We start from the raw sequence: 21,475 nt of genomic DNA on the forward strand, positions 1-21,475 counted from the left end.
TCACCTCAGCAAACAGTTCCTGGCTGGTAAGATCGATCTCATTCTCATCTTCCTCCTTCTAGCTCTCTTCTTCACCCAGACAAGGCTCTCCGATGAGCTCTGGCATTATCTACTGCCAGGTTGGATCTTTACTGAGGATTCTGTCCATGTCCTGGTAGAATGGATACATCGTAACAGGCAATGCAGGGGCGGGCAAACTTTTTGGCCTGAGGGCCACATCGGGTTTCCAAAATTGTATGGAGGGCCAGTTAGGGGAGGCTGTGCCTCCCCAAACAGTCAGGTTTGGCCCGGCCCCCAACCCCTATCCGACCCCCCTTGCTTCTCACCCACTGATGGCCCCCCCAGAACTCCTGCCCCATCCACCCCTCCCTGACTCCCCACCCCTGACTGCCCCCTGCTACCCCATCCAACCCCTCCTCTCATTCCTGACTGCACCCCCAGGACCCCAGCCCCCATTCAACCCCCCTATTCCCCACCCTCTGACCACCCTGACCCCTATCCACATCCCCACCCCCTGACCACCCCCCCGAACTCCCCTGCCCTCTATCCAACTCCCCCCGCTCCCTGCCCCCTTACTGCGCTGCCTGAAGCACCGGTGGCTGGTGGCGCCACGCCACTGCGCAGCTCAGAGCACCAGGTCAAGCTGGTCTCTGCAGCTGCGCTGCCCCAGGAGCTCACAGCCCTGCCGCCCAGAGCATTGCGCCGGCAGTGCGGTGAGCTGAGGCTGCGGGGGTGGTGGGAACAGCAGGGGAGGGGCCGGGGGCTAGCCTCCCAGGCCAGGTGCTCAGGGGCCTGGCAGGAGGGTCACGCGGGCCATAGTTTGCCCACCTCTGTGCTATTGTGACCCTTGGTTGGTTTTTTGCATGTCTCACATCCTTCCCCCGCTTGCAACAGTGTGCAAACAGCTGTTAAGTCAAATATTAATACATGTTGGTGTTGCTTTGGTAGTTGTCAGCTATGCCCTGATATGCTCCTCAGCTTAAAGGCAAAGGTATAGATATCCACAAAGGAGCAGCCATCTGAACACTGTGGCATTTCAATAGGTTCTGGCTGAAAAGCTTTGCTATGAAAATGACTTGCACCTGCACTCTCTGTAGTGTGCTGCACTACTTGTACAGGTATGTAGCTTCTGGACAAAGAAGTGGTGAAAGGTGACTGCACAGGCCACGTCTGCAGTGACTGTTGTTCTCTGGGATAAGTATTTTGGAGTATCCCAATAGTTTAATAATCCCACAATAAACTGGGCAGCAGTAGGCTAGCTTGGTACAGGAAAGTAAAGGAAGTCTATAGGGAAGAATGGCAGGCACTCCACTGCTATTAGGCAAGTATTAGGAAACTTTTTCAACCAAAGTTTAAATGTAACTTGATAAACTGTCCCTCGTCATTACCATCAAGCAGCGTCCAGTTTTAGATTACAACCAGCACAGTATTAACTTGGACAGGATATCAAGCAGGTGGCAACTGTCAAATTGAACCTTAGAAATGTAGGGCTTCAAGAGGTCAACTAGTCCCGCCTCCTGTGCTGAGGCAAGAACAAGTAAACCTAGGCCATCCCTGGCGGGTGGGTGTTTGTTGGAGATTTGTAAGAACAGTTTAGACAATGGGGATTCCACAACATCCTTTGGTAGGCTATTCCAGTATTTAACTGTCTTTATAGTTAGAAAGTTTTTCCTAATACCTAACCTAAATCTCCCTTGCTGCAGATGAAGCCCATTACTTCTTGTCCTACCTTTATTGGACATGGTGAACAAGTGATCACAATCCGCGTTGTAACAGCCATTAACATATTTGAAGACTCATCAGGTTCCCCCCCGCGTCTTCTTTTCTCAAGACTAAATATGCCCATCTTTTTTGTAATCTTTACTCATACGTCAGATTTTTTTTAAACCTTTTCTCATTTTTGTTGCTCTCCTCTCCAATTTGTCCACATCGTTCTAAGCATGCGGTGCCTAGAAATGGATATAATACTCTAGCTAAGGGCTCACCAGTGCCAACTAGGGCGGGAAAATTACCTCCAAAGTCTTACATATGACACACACAACTGCATCAGATCATTGACATATTCAATTTGTGATCCACTAATTCCCAGAAATTTTTCTGTAGTACTACCACCTAAGCAGTTATTCCCCATTTTGTAGTTGTGCATTTGATTTTTCCTTCCTGAGTGAAGTACTTTGCACTTATCTTTATTGAATAGCATTGTCTTGATTTCAGACCAATTTTCTAATTTGTCAAGGTTGGTTTGAATTCTAATCTTGTCCTCTAAAGTGCTTACAATGTCTCCCAGCTTGTTGCCATCAGCAAATTTTATAAGCATACTCTCCACTCCGTTATCCAAATAATTAATGGAAATATTGAATAGTACTGGACCCAGGGCAGACCACAGTAGGACCCCACTAGATATTCCCAGTCTGACAGCTAAGCATTGATAACTACTCTCTTCCAACTAATTATGCACTCATCTTATGCTTGAGAAGTGTTACAGACAAGTGCTGGAGAATGTCGAAAGATGTGGATGCTTGTATAGCAGAAGCTGCTGCCACATTCTGGGGCCTTCAGCGGCCTCTGTGGATACGTTGGACATCAAGTTTACTGTGAAGCTGTAGATGAACAGAACTACAGTTATATCAACTCTATTGTACAGCAGTGAAACATGGAGGCTGAGGAAGATTGAAAAGGACCAGACTGACATGCTCAAGTCTCATCACCTTCATCAGCTGCTCCTTATAAGTAGCAGGAAAAGATCAGTAATAATATCCGTAGCCGAACCTGCAAATCATCTCCATCAGCACTGCTGAGGTTTTGGCAGTTTTCTTGATACTAACATACTAGAATGGAAGACCAAAAAATGCTGCTATATGCTTGGTGATTATACGGGTGCCAAAAGCTTTGGTGGCATGATAAGGTCACCCATGCTGGACACTGACTGAATATCCAGGCAGATCATCTTAAGGACCTAACTAGAGACTGATCTGGGCAGCACTCAATCTTCAAGAAGGTTACTTCCCTTCAAGATTTGTCATGATGATCATGATGAGATAAAGTCTTCAGCTAATACCAGTTCACAGAAACTCAACCTACAAAAGCTCTCTAGCAGGATACTGAGTGGCAACACGCTCAACCAAAGAAAAAAGACAGAAACAGAACAACAGAAGATTTTCAGTGAGCTGAACATACTTTAATAGCATGACACTCACCCAACAACTACTGAGAACTGATAATCCCACTACTTAGCAGGACACTGGTACCTAGTAACTACTTGCATGGGCTATAAGTCAGTACAAAACCTGGCCTAATACACTCTGAAATTAATCTTTTGCTTTTGAGTTCAATATGGCTATTTCTTTTTGGATACTTCTGTACTTGAAGCTTTTCTAATTATGTAATATAAAGGGCCAAATTCTGAGCCTGAAATCTGAAATCAATGGAGTTACTCCAGACTTACACTGATATAACTGAGGACAGAATTTACTCCTCTAGCTCCTTGACTGTGGGGAAATGTGTCGCTCTTTTTTCCACTTACACATCACATTATGCTCCTAGGCTTTGCTGAAACAGTATAACTAGCTTTTCTCTACACTTTAAGTAAAATATTTCCTTTGGCCCACATCACAACTTTTGGACATAGAAGACTTCCAGCTTTTCGGTAATTTAGGGATGTTGCAATAACACAATTTTTGAAAGTCAAAACAGGACTGTTTTGTATTTAGTGAAATGTTTGCATTCCTGCGGTTTTTCTTTGGAATGGATTCAGCTCCCTTGTGTACTTTGGAGCCTGCGAAGTCATTAGACACAAGAAGAAGTTTTCCACATTTTTTTCCTCTTTAAATGGTATAAACATTTGAAAAGCAATAAATGCTTTCACTTAGCCTTTATTCTCTTGCTGTATTAATATTTTGCAATGCCAGCTTGATTACTGCCTAAGCATAATAATGTTTAAACAGACATAATTAAAATTCATTTTAGATCTCTAGCTTACGTAATTTTAATTTTTTAGGCCTACAAAAGGCCAATCGGAGCAGCACTAAGACAAGCATGGAACTACGCCCATCTGGGCGCAGTTCAGACATCTTTTAGAACAAAAGATTCCCTCCTCCCTTCCCCCGCCCTCCCAAAAAAAATAAAAATAAAAAGAATCCTACTCTTGTAAGACCTAAACAAAGCTACAAGATTTCCTTCAACCACAAACCTGTATTTGGGGAGCGATGAGAGCACTCTCTGTGCTCTCGGCTGTAGTTGCTGCTAGCTATTTTGGAAAAGGAAGGTAACACACTCTACAGGCTGCTTTTGAAAAACAGCTTCTGATTCTGTGGACTCACTTAACTGCAGGTGCAAATGCTGGTATCTAGATGGCTAGCAACAGAAGTGTACTCAGAAATCAGGCAGTCAGATAATATCATTAAGTATTTCTATTGTGGTAGCACCTAGAGATAATGGGACGGGGACCCTAATGTGCTAAGCACTATATACACATACAATAAAAATACAGTCACTGCCCCAAAGAGTCTACAATCTAAGATATCTATAGATTAGCTTGTTGAGAGTGCAAAACTGGTGGACACATTTAAGATGCTTTTATCTTAGCTGGATGTGTTGTAACATCTTTTCTTAGCCTATTAAATATAAAAACTGGATGTTTCAAATAGCACCTCCAATTACATAAGCAACTGTCACAATGCCTACCTAGTAACCCTCCTTTGATATTTAAAGTGTTCTACTTCCATCCTAGGAGGAAGCAAAGAAGCTTTATTTCTATTATATGATCCTGCTGATTGATAGCTCTTATATAAATTGTCCAGAAATGTCATCCCTATACAGATGGAATATATTTCTAGAACATAAGCCCCTGGACTACTGAATGATATACACATTATGAAAACCTTTCTCCACTGAAGTCAGTGGGTATTTTTCCACCAACTACAATGGAGCCAGGATTTTGGCCATTAGCCTCTTAACAGTCCCAAATAAATGAAACACATGGAAGGAGGAACTGTGTTCAGAATCCTATACTCCATTACTGACTACACCAGCATATTGTCCATGGCAACGAGGCTAGCAAGGGTTCTTATGTCATTCAACAGCAATTCTCTGCCCAGTTCATGTTCTTTCCTTTCATCCAACATATGGCCAGTATGCCTGGGAACCCAATCCAATATAACTTTCACATCCAGAGCTCCCGCTGACATCAATGGGAATTTTAGGTGCAAGCAGTGGAGGAATCTCACCCTTGAACTTTACCCATGCAAGTTACAGGATGCACTGTCCCTATTAATTATAATCACTACAGACATCACATTTTTATACCTATAATTAAGGGCTAGCTATCATACAAATTAAGGAGAACAAGATCAAACAGATTTATTTTCTCTCTTGTAGTATCACAAAGAAAGGGGACAAATTTTAAGGTCACTGTGAAAAAGGCATCACAGTAATTTTTTAAAAATATTTTTTTTGCCTGTGGACATTCAGGTTCAGTGTCAAAATTTATAAGACATATAATAGAATCTGGATTTCAGTACGTGCTCTAATCAATAAAGGCTTTTTTTTTTAAACACACTGAAGTGCAATTTTATTCTGGCTCTACAAAATGGCAGTGTGGGGTTCCATACTTATTGTCTGTCTCAAAGACTTATGTATCCAGTCTACTCACTGTACAAGTTAAAAAAAAATTTCTAACTGCCAACCCTGCAAACTCAAAGTCAAATTGGGTTCTTTCATTCTGATGCATTAACACCTGTAATAAAGGATGGCAGGCTGAATTAGGCCATCATTGACACCTGTGCAACCCTGTGTCTTCAAGTCAGCCATCAGTGACTCTTCTTATACGTAAGCTGCCATCAATAAGTTTGCACAGGTAGAACCAATTCATCCTGTAATTGGAAGTCAGTAAAAAATTCTGTTGCTATACAACAAGGAATAGAATCCAGCTAACATGCTCTTAGTTGTGTTTGGTTTTGAGTGTCTACATGAGGACACTCAGGAAACTTAAGGGAAATCAACTAACAGGGTGAAGTCAATGCACATAAGTTACAGTGGGTTAAATCCATGTGTGCATGCTCTCACTCAGCAATAAAGTGGTATTAGTTTGCTGTAACTTAACCTATAAGCCAAGACAGAAGAAAATAATAGTATAAAGTTAAGCCATGTCTACATGGGGATATTACAAAGATGTAATTTGTTTGCACTAAAATTCAGCGATTTAACTGTAGTGAACAGAAGTGCATCCACAGCACTTATTACAGTGTAATAATACTACATTATTAATAATAGCGTCCACACACATTGCCTTAGATCAAATTTACTGCTCTTCATTCTGGGCAGATATCTCATGGTGCACTGTTCCATTACTCTGCTCTCTGTTCTATGTTTTTTCACATGATACTTCTGATGCATACTGTAAACTCCAGGAATACTAGGACTTGGCGTCAAACTAACAATCCCATGATTCCTCTCCTGCGATTCGTTCATTTTGCTGGTCCCATTTTCCAGCTGGTATCAGGCAGCATGGAGCACCCAGTGCTGAGGACTGTGATCATGGTAATCATTCATATGAAGAGGATGATGCATGTGAATTTTGAGTCATGTAGGCAATGGGTTTGGCTCTGCGGTTTCATGGAGATGTTGATGTTGTGGCAGTATGGCTACAAGGTAAGCAGAAGCAGGAGGATGAAACTGAGCAGTCACTTTCACAGGGCATGTACCAGGAGCACCTGTACCCAGTGGAGTGCTGCTTCTGTGCTCGGCCAACTAACAGTTACTGATGAGAGAGGGTAATGATGCAGAACTTCAGGATGATAAAAACAACTTTCCTAAACATCTATGCAGAGATCATCCCAGATCTGCAACAGCACAAGACTAACATGAGAGTACCCTTCTGTGTGAAGAAACATGTTGCCATCACCATCTGGAAGCTCACCATGTCTGATTGGTACTGGTCGTAATTAACCAGTTTGGTGTTGGTAAAGAAACTGTCAGGGCTGTTGTCAGGAGGGTCTGCAATGCTATGAGGAGGATGCTACTGTGCCATTTCATAAAGCTTGGCAATGCATGGGAGGTTATTGATGGCCTGGGGCTCCCAAACCATGTAAGAACTATTGATGGGACACATGCGCCTATTCTATGTCCCCAAACCAGGCCACAGAGACTTTATCAAAAGGAATGGGTATTTCTCCATGGAGCTGCAAGGCATGCTTGGTCACTGTGGAAGACGAATCAGTAGTAATGTACTGTGGTCTGGAAAGGTCCATGATTCAACTATTGTTAGAAAATCATGCCTGTTTGCTGGAGTGAGCAAGGGAACTTTTCCTCCTCAGAACACTGTGGACATTCACGGAATTAAGGTGCCTCCATTCATTCTTGGAGATGCAACTTACTTTCTGCTTCCTTGGCGTATGAAGCCTTACACCGGAACTTGTACAAGTGGAAGGAGAGATTTAACTTTAGCCTGAGTAACTGCAGAATGTCAGTGGAATGTGCTTCTGGAAAGCTGTGAGGGAGATAGCAGTGCCTGGTGAAAAGGCTGTTATGTGCCCTGACTTCAGCTGACTTTGGATTAGGCCCCCATGTTTGGAATTGCTGTTGAGTTGAATGGGAGTTTTATGCCTAGAGGGCTTCCAGGATTGGGCCATAAGTGACTACAATGAAAGTAAAAATGCCTGCATGTGATTCCCCAGGCAGAAGTACAAATACAGTAGAATCACATTTATCGGGCTCTCCATATTAACCGAACAAGCAGCACTCACAGGTCCAGAAGCAGGTGATCTCTCCTGTGACCACTAGATGGTGCTGCAGCCTTGCACTCTCATTCTCTGGATTATCCACATTTTTGGTTATCTGATCTGGCCCCAGTCCCAATTAGATCAGATAAACGGAGGTCTGCTGTATCTCTGCTGAGATGATCTCCCATTCATACATCATTACTCAACATCTATTATGTTATCCACACCTAGCCATTTGTTATAGAAAACAAAAATAAAATGAAGACCCCTATATATGTTTCATTGGGTCCGAAAGCACTGGAAATGATGTGCTATGACTCATTACCATTTTCCTGGAAATACATGTAGTCTAAACAAGCACATAAGTTTTGATTCCAAAAGGCTTAGCTAATTAGTTTTCCTCCTCTTGAATTTATGTTTACATTTCTTAGCTCCTGTTACAAGTTTCATGTCAGTATTTTTCAGTAAAGGTTGTCAAAAGTGCTTATTCCTGTCTTTTCTGAACTCTTTGGCATAATTCTGTGCTTCTGCTTCAAATGGATGGTCCACCAAAGGGTCTGGTTCATCCAGAAGCTCCACGTAGACTTGTCCACACACAGAAGTAATTCACTGACTTAAAGTTCAGTTGGTCCAATAAAAGATACTACCTCACCCACCTTGTCTCATTAAATCAGTTGAAGTGAATCTATAGTTAAGTGTCTGCACCAGCTCAACTAAATCACTTTAGAACCAATTTAGTTAAACTAGTGCACTTTTCTAGCCTAAACAATGACAAGACTAGGAAGTGGTGAGTTAGATAAGAACTTACTTTGCACGTGGGCAAAATTTATTAGGGCATTTTGCCTAAGAAGGAACTGCAGCACTATGCCCACAATATATAAAACTATATTATTGCTTTTCTGCTATTATGATACGTATGATATGTTATGACCAAGTCTGACATATGCAACTATCTTGCAGGAGAAACTCCTAATACGAAGTAAAAAAATCTAATACAATTTACAAAAGATGGTCACAGCTGACACTGTTGATACTGTGGATCAAATTACCATCTGCTGTTTTTACATACTTGGTATAATTAGGCAAAACAAAGATAGATGTATTATTTTCCTATACATCCCTGTACAAACAAAATTAATTGCTGTTTCAGATAACTGGCAAACAACTACAAAGTAGGTCCTGTGGATTCCAGAGGGTTAGAACCTGATCCTGCAGTCCTTACCTAGTCTAAACGGCCAATGAAATCAATGGAAGTATTGCCCTTGAATGACAATTTTCAAAGTGGCTGGTGATTCTGGGTGTCTCCGTTTTTGAGTGCTTAACTTGAGACATGCTGCATCTGATTTTCAGAAGTGTTGAACACCCACAACTACATGTTAAATCAATGTGGTCATTATATCTGAAAATCAAAACCAAAATATCTCATGGTGGTCACCCAAAAATTGAGGGACCCAAAATCAGTGTCACTGTTAGAGAAATAATCTTGAAGTTGACTTCCTGAGCCTGAATCTCATGTGATTACTCATTTATTTTTACAGCAATAATTAATATTCATACATACAAAGCAGAGGTCTAATAATTGGCAGTGTAACTACTTCCAGCATTTTGGTTTTAAGGTACTTCTTGGAAGTTATCAGAAAAGAATGACTGTTTCACGACAACAGTACAACACAATGTGTAGTTAAATTTCCACGCTAAAATGTTTAGCATAGAAATTACAAAACAACTTCAAGTAATCATTTCAAATCCATGTTAGCACTTCAGCAATATAACTTGCTTAAACATGGAGCTCAAACATGATTGTATTTTTGCTTTTTTTATGTTTCGTTCCTTTCTTTAATTGCCATTTTGCACTGCTTATTCCACCATGGAAGTGAGATTTCAGTTTTGGAGGGACTTCAGTATTCTAGATAAGGCTACAGTAGCTGTTGCTATTAATCCCTTTATTACATTATAATTGAAATTCTCTAAGCCATCACTCACACAATTAGTCACAAATTCAGTACAGTTACTTGCAAATAGCTCCCAGTTAGCTTTCTTAAAATTCCAGGTGGGTAATTTTCTATTACCTTCAACCTTACCTTGCCCTTGAGAAGTAATAAGTATAGGGAAATGATCACTCCCCTTTCCTTCTTCCTTATATATTTCCCAGTTGCATGTAGCTGCAATATCTGTTGTTATAATTCCCAGTTTATAACTAGGAAACACTACAATCTGCAGCATTAAATCTAGTTGGGGTGCCATCTTTTAAAATTACTAGATTGTTTTCATCAATGAACTTTTCTCAACATGTGCCGTTTTTATCAGGTGTTTTACTTCCCCATAATTTTTTAATGGATCTACAGTATAGGTCACCACATATATATACACACAGTCATTTAGCATTCTTCACTATTCTTTGCAGCTCCAAACTTTTTAATTTCCCAAATGGGTTACAGATATTATAAATCCTTAAAGAAATATTTCTCTTCTGCATTAGGATCTCAGCACCATTATGTGGTAGGCTTACTTCTTCGGTCTCTATTGCTATCTCGTTTAACCTTATGAATTACATACGCTGCCTCTCCTTCCTAGTTTTCGGTCTTGCTTAAAGATTATGTACCCTGAAATTTTAAAAGCAAGCTTTTCAACCAATCATGTTTCCTGGATTCGTATGATATCTGGTTTAGTTTTCATTGCCAGGATATTTTTTTTAGTTCTTGACCATGTGCTATCAGACTGTGCATTTTCCAACAAAAGTTCGAGATCCCCATATTAGTCACATTTCACCATTAATCTCACCCAAAACTGCATGAATACAGTCCACTAACATATTGCTAACATACACGTATTTTTCCATTGCTGTCTCTACAATTTTCATTTTTTTCTGATTTCTTCCTAGTTTGTAATATACAGTTTTATCTCTTCTATCATAAATGCAACAAACCTTTCTTTTTCACTACGAGTATATATCGCCTATTCTTTCCACAGTGTTTATCATAATGTTTATAAAATAAGGCTGTGTTTGCTGTTTGCCTTTCCTATGCTGATTGTCTCTTCCTTCTCGGCCTGATGATTTGAGACTCCTAACACCTTTTGCATAAGATATGTTATTAATAATTTTTTTTCTTTAGTATCTCTGTAACTTGTCTTGCTGCAATACACCCTCTATATGTTGGACTGTAATTATTACTGCAATTATTATATTTGACCTCTCCCCCTTTTATAAAATTTTCATAGGAATGCTCTCCCCCACATTTACCACACCTCATTTTCTCTTTACAAACAGTTACTACATGCCCATACCATTGGACTTATGACACCTTAGGGGAGGGAGGTCTACGGCTTGGACAGGATGGCAGGCATAATAGGCCAGGGAAGGCTGGGGCCTTCAACAACTGGGCCCCTTCCCCGAGACCCCCCCACCTCCTCCACTCCACCCCCACCTCCAAAAGCCCCCACTACTCGCCGTGTCCCTCCTCCTCAGGATGGGGGTGGGCGGTGAGGAGTGACACAGAGAGCCAGTGGCCAGTGGACTGAGGAGGCTGAGGACTGGGGCCAGCGGCTTGGTGGGGGAAGGAGCTGGTATTTGGGGAGGCTGGCGGCAGCTTGGCCAATGGGTTGGGGGGTTCATCTGCCACCCATGGGCTTGGATCTGAATATCTGAAACCCTAGTGTTACTTGTTCAGGTAGAATCCTTTCCTTAAACCTAATCAGTGCAGCTGCTGATTGCTTGCTTTCTCCTCCTCATTAATGAATTAGTGGCTTACTTCTAACACTTTATCTTCTCCTGTGCTTCTGATTATCTCATCATCGGTCAGCTCTAGTGGCACTCCAATATTACCGCTTCAGTTCAGTCAAATACTTTGGTAGCTGACAACTTATTTTAACTTTCCCTAACACTTTAATTTTTAGCTATTTATCAGCTTGGTCTTTGTTTTTACATTCAACTAAAAGATCACCATCTTGCAGCCCCCTGGCTCTTACAATACCCCCAGTCAGCTACTTTCACCGGGTTAACATCACCTAATCTTATTTCTTTGGCTAGGGATCTTACAATTATAACATTTTGGTTTATTTCCTTCCTCAGCTTTACCTTTTTGCTGATATCACCTGATTCTGTTCCTGCTCTTTTCTCTTTGTTTCCTACTTTGTATTCGTTCTCCATCTCTTTTGGTTCAGGACTATCTCTAGTTTTAAATACTAGAAAAAAATATACACTGTTAAATATCAATAAAAATATAACCTAAAGACTGTATAGCCTTAATATTACTACAAAGATACACTTCAGGATCTAGACCATCAGATGTAGCTAGACAGATTTCAAGTTTTCAAATCTGCTTTCTCCCTATGAGGTTGACTGTTAAGTGAAATGAATAATAAGTTAATAAAATAAGCTGGGTCTGTTCCTCTGTATCTTTACGGTATATTTTCATTTTGCCTTAAACTACTTGTCATTTTTATGACATGGTAATTATATTATAACCTCAGTCTCACTTAATTAGAAACAAATGTTCAGGCTGTGATTGCTTATTTGAACAAATTAGCTTGATACTGGAAATGAAATATTGATTATTGCTTATATTAAAAAAAAAAATCAGTGAGTAACATATGACTAAGCCAGCGTAGTCTGAGAATCACTGACTGTACATCACATAAACACAGACCACCCCTCCTGCAAAAAAGATCAGAGTAAATAAGGGAGATGGAATTCATGGCCCCCACCTGCACAACTTGTATGCTGTAACAAAGCTCCTCTGCATCTACTACTCCCGCCTACAAATTGAACTATTACTACTATCACGCCACATATTCCATGTGAGTGTAAAGGAAGTCAGAGCTCTGTAGTTACAGATCTAATTTTTCCTTTCCTAGCCCCCTCTATACCTTCTCACACAGTAAATTTTTAAGGTCAATGCTAAACCCTCTTCCATACAAGAGCTGCAGAAACTCTCTCTGCCATCTGCCCTCTTTCCCAGACTTTAAGCTCTGCAGAGGGCCTTTGCACAGGTGAATTTTATACTTTTTGACATAGGTGCTGACTTTTGGTTTTGCCGGTGGGTGCCCCATCCCGGCTCTGCCCCCTTCCCCAAGGCCCTGCCCCCACTCCGCCCCACTCCACCTCTTCCTGCCCCTGCTCTTCCCCCTCCCCTTAGGTCCTCTCCCCTGAGCATCTCCTGCCCACTGCTCACTCCTTTCTGCCCCCTCCTGCCTTGAAGGTGAGGTGTTTGTGTTGGGGGGGCTCAGCCTCCCCCCAAAACTGGCAATTTTCAGCATATTTATACTCTTCTTTCACATTCTGTTATTGAATGTGTGTCTATAATTGGCATCTTAACAATGTAATCATTATTAAAATAGTAATGAAATATATCATTACATTATCATGAATTACAGTATATTAAAATCATTACACTCAGCTACAACCTGTCTTCACTAACATCCCTGTTTAAAGACATTACGTTCGCTCTGGGCTTCATACCTGCTCGGGGCCTGTTTGGGAGCTGAGGCCACTGATGGCTGTGGGAAGAAGGTGGATGGGAGGGACAAGCAGTGGAGAGTCTTTCCCCTCTCCCTGCCCCTTTCTGCTCTCCCTTTCTTTCGCTCTCCCTGCCCCTTTCCCTTTCTCTAGTTTCTTCTCTAAGTCCTTGCTCCCCCTCCTGATGTTTCCCCCTTCTTGCTTCCTGCCCATGTCCCTTTTTCCATCTCTCTCTGCTCCCCACCTCCTGGTGACTCTGTCTAGTGCCTGCTCCCACCCACCCACTCAAAGTGGCAGAGGAGGTTCCCCCTCCTTGGGTGGGAAGGTTGCCTAGTGGTTAATGCACAGGCCTCGGGCTCAGGTGTTCTGGGTTTGATTCTCTGCTGCCACAGACTCCCTGCTTATCCTTGGGAAAGTCACTTCAACTCTGTGTGCCCTAGAGCCCACCTGCCAAATGGGACTAATGCTGACCCTGCCTCCTAGGCTAAATCCATTCATGGCTGTGTGATGATGCGGGAAATGGAGATACCAATGTGGGTAGATTTGGGCTGAATTTCTCCACAGCCAGAGAGTGCGAGCCAGCTCCCCAGTGGGGATGGGAGAGAGGGGGGCTCAGTCCAGCTCCGCACAGAGTGGAGTCAGGGCTTCAGCCCTGCAGCTTCTGCCACTAGGGTGGCTGGGGTTCCTGAGCCGGAGACTTCAGCCCCACATGTTCTGCCAGGGTCCGTGGCTTCTCCTCCCCCAACCCAGCGTGGCTCCTGCCGGGATCCGGGGCTTCTCCACCCACTCCCCAGTGCGGCTCCTGCCGGGGCTTCTCCCTAGCACGGCTCCTGCCAGGGTCTGGGGCTTCTCCTCCCTCCTACTTCCCCCAGTGCAGCTCCTGCCAGGGCTTCTCCTCCCTCCCCCTCCTCAGTGCGGCTCCTGCTGGGGTCCAAGGCTTTTCCTCCCCCTAATTCACCACTGCACCCAGCCCTAGCCTAGCTGGGCTCCCTTGGGTTACCTGATGCCTGCTGTGGCCAGAGTGGAGCCTGGCTGGCAGGGAGCAAACATATATGTGGAGGACATGGCCATCAGCCCAAGAGTGTAGGGCGCCCCTAGGTGAGCAGGGGCTGGCTGGGCTACTGCTGATAGCCCAGCACTCCCGCCCACGCCTAACCCTAAGGCTTTTTTTTTTTTTATGAGACTCACTCAGCCCCTGCCGGAGCAGGGAAGTGGGAAACAGCTGATCTGAGCCAGCCCACCAAACAGCTGATCGCAGCAGCGCGCAGGCCACCCACAGAAAACAGCTTATCTGCCGAGGCACCCGCAAAACAGTTGATCCCTGGCTGCCAACAGCTGGTCATCCCAGTGGGAGCTGAGCACCCCCTATTTTTTTTCTGTGGGTGCTCCAGCCCCGGAGCACCCACGGAGTCGGCACCTATACTTGTAGATAAATGAGAACTGCCCCAGTTAGACATAAGATTAGTGTTGTGGAGGTGTTGGAAACTACATTGTTGGTTAGGAAGGTGTTGGAAAGATTTGGGGGAAAACATTTTGAAGAAATATAACTATTTAAGAACAGAGAAAATGAATGATTTCCTGCAGTCTTTTATGGTGAGGGAGGGAGGGAAAGATAGTGGCCAGGTTTGAGGAGAACTTTTTAACTTGAGAAAACTCAAGCATAAGTGTGGCTCACTATGTAGTCAAGGCTGGAGGTAACAGAGGTGTTGACGACTGTTGCAAAGTCTGCATTAGAAAGGAATGGCTGCAGTACCATAGCCATCTCTAGATAGAAAGGGCACCATGATCATTGACGCCAGGTGGGAATTCAGAAACAACAATGAATTTAGTAGAACCAGAGTCTGTAAATCATTTGACAAAAGTCAAGCACACAGCCAAAGCAGATGAGGCAGACCCAGCCACCACCAGCTCCTCAAATGCTTTCTCCTAACAACAAGCATGACTTTTGTGGTTAATTTACTTTTTGATACAGTATCTTTCTGCTGGAAGATTTTTTGCTAATTACGTCTCCATACATTTACGTCTCCGTACATCAACAAAGTATTACAAATGGCATGTGTTTACAAAGTATGACATCTAATAAGTTACAGTTGAAATGGAATCTCCTTTCAATATTCTTATTTTCTGTTGCTTCTATCTTTCTGAAAATATTACCCTTAGGGCTGAAACATCGAATACTTAGTTTTGGCAGGAGATTAATATTTTCTGAAAGGCTGAGGAAAATCTGCCTCAGTGTGTTTTAATTATCTAAATATGAAAAAAAAGTTTTATCCATTAAGAAAACTGAGTGCAGATAATCATGTGAACAAATAAGTATAATGGCTGTGGTCTTAAACCTCAATTTCGGCATATACAATATGTAATCCTGAATGAGGAATATGCACTTTGTCTCGTCTAAAGAGTTCTGTTTTTTAAACAAAGTTCCAAAGTGTGCAACGAACATTAATATACTTATGATTTAAGTTTACATCATAGCATAACAATCACAGGTGCAAATTTATGCACGTGATTACATCACTGTGATAGCTACCACTGAGGAATGAGGCATGGTTTAGTCCCAGCAATCTTCCAGAAGAGAGATTTCTAGGTCTTTCACCTAGACTCCCCTGATTTGGATGGCCTTGTCCTGTCTTGGTTCACCTCCTACCTCTCTAACCTCCTTTATTATTGTTGTTGTTCTTTTGTTATTACGTGGCACCTAGAAACTCCAAATGGAGAATCAGAGCCCCTCTGTGTCAGGCACTACAAATATATGGATAATGAAAAGATGGTCCATGACTAAGGCTACGATCTAATCATGGGTAGTTTTAGTAAAAGTCATGGACGGGACACGTGCAACAAACAAAAATTCATGGCCCGTGACCTGTCCATGACTTATACTATAAATACCCCTGACTAAATCTTGGGGGCAGGGGCCCTGCTAGTGGTGGTGGGGACTTGAGGGGCCTCTGCTTGGGTTGGTGGAGCCAGCGGTACCAGCTGCAGGGGGCCACCCCAAGACAACTGCTAGGGCCTGCTGAGCAGTGGCTGCTCTAGCCACCCCCAGGACTGCTGCTTGGTGGGGACCGGGGGGGCTGCTGCTTGCGGGGGGCCCAGGCCAGCAGCACCAGCCGCCGGGGGCTGCTGAGCACCGGCTGCTCCAACCGCCCCTGGGACCGCTGCTCAGGTGGTTCCTGGGGCCAGCCAGACCAGCCACTGCTCACACTGTCCCCGGGCCAGCCACACTGGCTGTTACTCAGGCGGTCCTCAGGGCCAGCTCCCCAGGGCTGCCAGAGCAGTGGCCGGTGCAGCTGGCCCCAGGGCCACTCTGGCAGCGGCCGGTGTGGCTGGCTGCGGGGCCGCCTAAGCGGTTAGCTGCAGAGCTGCCCCAGCAGCAGCTGGTGCGGCTGTCCCCAGGGCCACCTGAGAAGCCGGCTCCGGAGCCAGCTGCTTGGGCGGCCCTGGGGTCAGCCACACTGGCTGCTGCAGAAGTCACAAAAGTCACTGAAAGACTCCATGACACACACAGAGCCCTACCCATGACCCAAAGAACTAAGTAAGCACAATATTTTCAGTGTTCCCTTGGGCAGTTCTTTCTCCTCCTGCTACACCTTGCTTATGAAAGTTTAGGACTTTCTTCTCTCTCTCTACACTTTATCCCTGTATAACCTTACTTCCTTAGCTTCAACTACCATAGCAGTGCTCAGATCTCAAATCTCTCTTTCATACCTGTCCTGTCTCTTGACATCCACTCCCACATAACTGAGGGTCTCTATCATTCACATACTGGCTTGCTGCCAACTCCAGCTAAATATGGACATAATTTCTCTTAAAACCTTTGAACTTCCCCCTTTCTTGTTAACATCACGACCACTGCAGGTCTTCAAACTTGATGAAATCTCAGACTCTCTTAATCCTCTCCTTCCCTTGGCCCAATTAGATTATCATCAAATTGTGCTTCTTTTTCTTCCATAACATTTAGAAAATCAGACCCTTCCTTTCTGTCCAATGCAGCACCTCAACAAATCTGGCTCATTGTTTTTAAAGCTCAGAAAGACAGTGTCTAGTTAGTACTTTGATGGAAGACCTCGAAATAAACAAGAAATCTGAAGAAAGTGTTTTTTGTGTATTACAGTATATTTCACAGATCTCAGCTAGGACTACAGCTGACAGAAACTACAGATTCTCTTTTAGTGCTACTGATTTAGATGCAGATGTCCCCAATTCAATCTCTTGCTGGACTGGATTCCTCACAAATAAGGATAATCCTTCATTTTTCGCTTGGATACCTTTCTGTATTCTGCACTGTTCACATCAGACTTTACAATTTTTATTTATTCTTGCCAGAATGCATTTATGCATTGGCTGATTTTATTACAGTTATATGGTTGAAACGGCACTTTCATTTTAGAGCCCCATTTTTAGTGGCTTAAAAGAATTTTCCAAAACAATTGTCTGTGGACAGATTCTTCTCATCCTTTTTCTCAGCCTAAATTTTTTTTTGAAGTTTTAAAAAAACATATCTGGTAGCTTTTGTGGGTCAGACAATCAAATACACATCTACCCCGACATAACGCTGTCCTCAGGAGCCAAAAAAGCTGACCGCGTTCTATCCAACTTGCTTTGATCCACTGGAGCGTGCAGCTCCGCCCTCCCGGAGGGCTGCTTTGCCGCGTTATATCCGAATTCGTGTTATATCGGGTCACATTATATCGGGGGGGAGGTATATACACCAATGTGTTTTTACTAAATGTATTATTCTCTTATTTTTCTTTTCAATTTTGTTGGTTTTTTTCTTGTGGTTTTTATTTTTTACCACAAAAAATGAGTCAATTAGAATTAGTAATGAACAACCATGCACCATTTTCAAAAAACAAAAAAAATTATTCTCTTTTCTGATCTTTCCTGCGCATCCTGTCCACTCTGTGTCTGTCTTGTTTAAACTGTAAGCCATTTGATGCAAGGACTGGCTGGATTGTGTGTGTATTGTCTGTGCTTATTAAATAATGTTAATAAAAACGCTATTTTGACTGTTTTGGTAAAAATAAACTTACACAGAAAACTATCAGTGAAACATTCTGATTTTACACGCATAAAAGTTAAACCATACCAAGTTAAAATTCCAAGAGCAGACACTACTCTGCATCATAATATAATGCATTACATAATTATTATATAACCACCTATGTTGTGATATCAACATTATATGATCACATGGCCAATGTGATATAATATGCAGCAAATAATGTAATTTAATTATCCAGATTTTCAGGTATGCCAGCAAAATCTGGCCCCGGAGCCTGTGCAACTCACTCCCTGCTGTCAGTCCTGGGGGTGTATGTATTCACACCTTACATGCCACTGAAATAATTTTTGTACAAAGTATGCCTTGTGAGGTATCATTTGAAAACTCATAATTTACTGGTCAATACTGGTCATGTCTTGGTGAAATATGTATGTGAAGTTATAAGATACCCCTGTATAGTGTTATTAATACATGTTCCAAACCCCACAGCCCAGCCCAAACCGAAATCGATAAATAAGTCTGTCCTAAACAAAGGGAGCTTAAACAGGTGAGGAAAAAGCAGCAGGGAACATCCTTCTCCATAGACTTTTTGTTTCCTAGTGCTCAGCTGCAAATGTTTTTCAAAAGGAGGACTGAAACAATAAAAAGGGAGGGACAAATACCCAAGCCACCCCTCTCATCCCTTGCTCCCCTGCCTATCATATTCACAGTACCTGAAGCGACAAAGAAAGCATTTGTTGAACTCTGGGAGAAGAGGGTCCTGACCCATAAGGTAAGATTGCTGAAAGCGTATGGTGCGAAACTTTGCTTGAATCTGATATGATTTGTTAAATGTGGGAATAGTAAATGTCTTATCTTTATTTTTCTTGTAACCATTTCAGACTTTTATGCCTCATTATTTGTACTCAAAATCTATCTTTGCAGTTAATAAACTTGTCTTATTGTTTTTTTCTAATCCAGTGTGTTTAAATTGAAGTGCCTGGGGTAGCAAGTTATGTGCATATTATTCCCTTAAAGGAATATCGGATTCAAATGGTTTTATTGTACAGCAGAGGGCTGAGCAGAACAAGACATACGTTTCTGGGAGGAAAATCTGAGACGAGGGCTATGCTAGGGTCACCCTGCAGTATAACCAAGGCTCGTGAGAGCTGGAGTATAACCCAAGTATGGCTAGCAGGCTGCAGTTACACACAGACACTTGGTGTGGCATGCATGCTGGAAGCCTGTTTGTGAGTGGCCCAGGTGGGACTTACTTCAGCAAGGCATTGTAAGGCAGCCAAGGTTGAAGGGCAAGGGTGACACAGCGGCTCATTAGTCTGGATTGTATAGTGGTATGTCACAATCATCATGTGGCCAATGTGATATAATATTCAGCAAATAATGCAATTTAATTATCTAGATTCTCAGGTGTGCCAGCAGAATCTGGCCCTGGAGACTAGGCCACTCACTCCCTGCTCTCAGTGCTTGGGGCGTTTCTGTACCCTGCTGACCCAAAGATACTATTTTGGTCCCATGGGGCCAAGACTGGACTGGCACAGAGCTAGTCCAGGATTTGAGAAGTGCAAAAGTGAGCTTTATGCCACCCTTCCATCATCCCACATCCCAACTTGTACTATGTACTGCTCAGCCACAGCTGAAGATCTGGCCCACTATATACTTTAATTTTGGATGGTAGGAGACTCAAAATGACTATCCATATCAGACTTTGCAATTCCATACAACTTTTACTATGAGAGTTGTTTATTTTCCATTCAAAATTATAGTTTTAGTATCCCCTGATTATTACGCTGACAAATTTCAACCAAATCTAAATTCAGTGTGGATTAAGGAACTCTCATTTAAAGCAGTACCAACATTTTCTTAACAGACACTACACCAGAATTTTCTATCACTTACAGCACCTATGTAAAATATCTATTTTAAAATGTATTTCAGTCCAATGCAGCCACATTTATAACATAGTACTTTCACATCTCTCAGCCTTCCAGCACTAGCTCTATGCCTTATAGATGGTCTGCCTGCCCGCCACGGGGCCTCAGAGCCCAACCAGGAGGGGTGACAGGGCTGGGAGAGGTGACAGGGACAGGCCCCAGCTCTCCGCCCTTGGGAAGGGGAGAGGCCCGCAGAGAGGCTCTGACTGATGGGCTGGTGCTGCATCCCGGGCCTGTGCCAGCCTGTGCTATCATAACAAAGAGTGCAACACTGCCCCCCACCTCAAGTGTAAGGCCACAGGTACCCCCTGCAGCCCCCCCAAATACCCCTTCAAGCACCCCAAATACCTCCTCCCAGTACACACACTCATCCCTCTAGCACCCCCCACTACACCCTCCCAGTACACACACCGCCCTTCAGCACCCCCCAACTGAACACTCCCCCTCCAACTCTCCCTACCTCTCCCCCCGGCAGTGTCCTCCACTTGGGAAATTGAAACGCAGTAACCCTAGCCAAAAGGAGTATGTGAACTCACCTAACATCAAAGGAGCTTTTCCTGAGTTTTACTTTGGGTGGCAGGAAGGGCATGTGACGTGGGGTACGTATGTGTGAAGGCTGAACAGACAAAAAAAAAAAAACAAGGAAAGACTTAGCATGAAGGAGAGAGAGCACACATGTGCGCACCTAAAGGAACTGCTGCAAGCACGGTGGCTGACCCTGGAAGAAACCTGGGGAGAGGTTTTTGGGTCAGGGTCAGGCTGAAAAGTGTTCTTGGTGGTGCTACAAGCAATAAAAGCTGTTTCCTGTTATTTGATTCCTTCTGCATTCAGAGACACAGACTTTGTACATTCTTTATAAATAAACAAAACTGCATCAAAGAAATACCTGACTGTCACTAATTTCTCTTCCCAAGTGGAATAACCTACTAGGCCCCACATTTTTGCCTAGCCACTCAGATCACAAGGGGTAACATTCTATATTGTGGGCTTACATGGTGGTTCTCTTATTTAAGTCAATGAGACTATTTCTGATAGTAAGGTGAGCAGGATGCTATGCATGAATTCTACACATTGTTTTTAAAAGGTTAAATATTCTGAATAGCTATTTATTGGACCATACCTTTACTGGTGCAGAACTGAGGAAAATTTTATCAACTATAAAAATATAGGGAAAGTATCTGACTATATTTTTTCTATTAAAAAAGTCAATTGGGTATTTAAAATGTACTAATATCAAGGAGTAATTGGTTATAGAGGGAACAGTTGCACTGAAACTGGCAGTCATTTTATAGTTACATGCACAATTCAAATGGGGTAGTACCACTATTACTCAAAATTCATTTAGCTGAAACAATAAGATAATTTG

The 21,475-nt window shown here is 42.9% G+C and overlaps 1 long non-coding RNA gene across 3 annotated transcripts in view; it reads right to left on the bottom strand.

Annotated features, from left to right (window-relative positions):
* Positions 1-21,475, bottom strand: part of LOC119567317 — a 53,450-nt gene that overhangs the window by 20,713 nt on the left and 11,262 nt on the right. For 2 of the 3 annotated variants that reach the window (XR_005227289.2, XR_005227287.2), the window contains exon 2: positions 5-151. This is a non-coding gene — a long non-coding RNA (uncharacterized LOC119567317). Of the gene's footprint in view, positions 1-4; positions 152-20,645; positions 20,726-21,475 lie in introns of all 3 variants that reach the window. The other variant, XR_005227288.2, reaches the window with a different exon arrangement.

This window comes from Chelonia mydas, chromosome 11 (assembly GCF_015237465.2).
Source record: "Chelonia mydas isolate rCheMyd1 chromosome 11, rCheMyd1.pri.v2, whole genome shotgun sequence".
Lineage (NCBI taxonomy): Eukaryota > Metazoa > Chordata > Testudines > Cheloniidae > Chelonia > Chelonia mydas.